This window comes from Octopus bimaculoides, chromosome 11 (assembly GCF_001194135.2).
Source record: "Octopus bimaculoides isolate UCB-OBI-ISO-001 chromosome 11, ASM119413v2, whole genome shotgun sequence".
NCBI lineage: Eukaryota > Metazoa > Mollusca > Cephalopoda > Octopoda > Octopodidae > Octopus > Octopus bimaculoides.
The window spans coordinates 78,369,456-78,371,220 of record NC_068991.1 but is presented as its reverse complement, the minus strand read 5'-3'; positions in this window follow the sequence as shown (position 1 = coordinate 78,371,220).

Here is a 1,765-nt window from a genome sequence, read left to right as displayed (position 1 = left end):
AGACATCTAAGACATTGGTAACTTACAGCTAAGAAATATCAAACACAAAAAAGGTGGGGAAATATTTTCCATTTTTTCTCTCAATATTAAAATTACAATTTGTAAAATAATAATAACGATAAAAAAAAAAATGGTTTTTGTTCACTCTGCTTTGCCACCTTTTTTTTTTATTTTTCCTTTTTTGAAAGTTTGTAATGGCTCTGTTTTAAGTGATAGACATTGAAAACATGAAATGAAGAAATGCAGGCAGTACATTGAGCAGGTTTCCACACAGGTAGAGTTGGAGAACATTAAGTAAAAATACTGTCAGAATAGAGATCCTATAAAATGACTCAAATGAATTTTTTTATCTTTCTCTACACAAGAAACATTTCAAAGCAAAATAGAAAAACAATGGCAGACCTTAATACTGATAAGAAGGGGGGGGGAAGACAAATAGGGAAGGGTGGTTTCATTTTGCTGGAAGTGAATCACAAGCAAAAGGGGACACTGTCTTAAAAAAAAAAAACAAAAAAAAACTAAGGAACGAAAATGAAATTTAAATGACAATCAAAACATTGATCGGTGAGTATATGGAAGCATGTGTCATATTTTGTGGTTAATTCTTCATTGTTAATGGAGAAAGCTAGTCTGCACGGAGCTAACAGATTGATGAGGTATGAAAGATGATCTGAAAAGAGACATCAACTAATGGCAACTTCTAATCACATTTGAAATTCAAAATTAAAATCAGTATGGGTTAGGCCTAACAGTTTATGGGAATTAAAAATACCACTGTAAATAATAAAGACAAATAAAGCAAACACTAATACCTATTCCCTTAAAATACCACCTTGGAATTTATCACCAACAATTTCAAGAGAGAAACACATGACATCAGTTTTCTAGTTACCTTTGTTAAATCGAGACAGAAGTCAGAAACTTTTGCAGAATTGAGGCAGCAATTAAGAACATGATATTGAAATTATGTTACACTAATAAATTATTTATAACATATTTAATTTGAGAACATCACAAAAATTCTAAAGAATCAACTGAAATGAAAGGAAACCAGCATATGAGGTATCAAGAAAAACAAGGTTCCAAAACAAAAACGATAAATTTGGTAATGAATTATGAAAATAGGTTGGAATATCGAAGAAATGAAATTAGAATGTGGATGTTGATTGAGAGTTGAAATGAGGAAAATGGAGCTGGAAAAATGAAGATCTGCCCTCCGATGGTTAGGATTCAGATAGGATCAATAATGGTTTCAGTGAAGACAATTCAAAGCACTGGGCCTTAACAAACACCAAACACACACAATGGAAGATATCTATAGAAAGCTTATCCTACAAGAGTGAATTGACAAGACTTAGAAAAAAAAAAAAAAAAAAAAGAAGTGTGGAATCTTTTGTTTCTATTTTATTTGTATAATATATAATCCAGTTAAAGACGTGTGGGTATATACTAAGTAGGGGATAAAATGTGGGGTGGGATGGGAAAAGAAACCGACTGATGCAGTCTGTGATGGTATGTTATGTATAGTGAACAAACTTGGATGAGGAGTTAAAAGTATTTTGTTCGTATTTAACACTTGGGAAACAATATTAATCTCAATGAAATCTTGATACTTAAAAATATGTTTTTCTTTTTTTTTTTTATAAACACCAACAAAAATACAAGGTGAAGATGTTTTTGGTTTGTTTTTTTTACTTTTCAAAGAACCACTATTATTATCATTATTAGTAGTAGTATCTATAATCTGAGAAAGGATTCATATCTT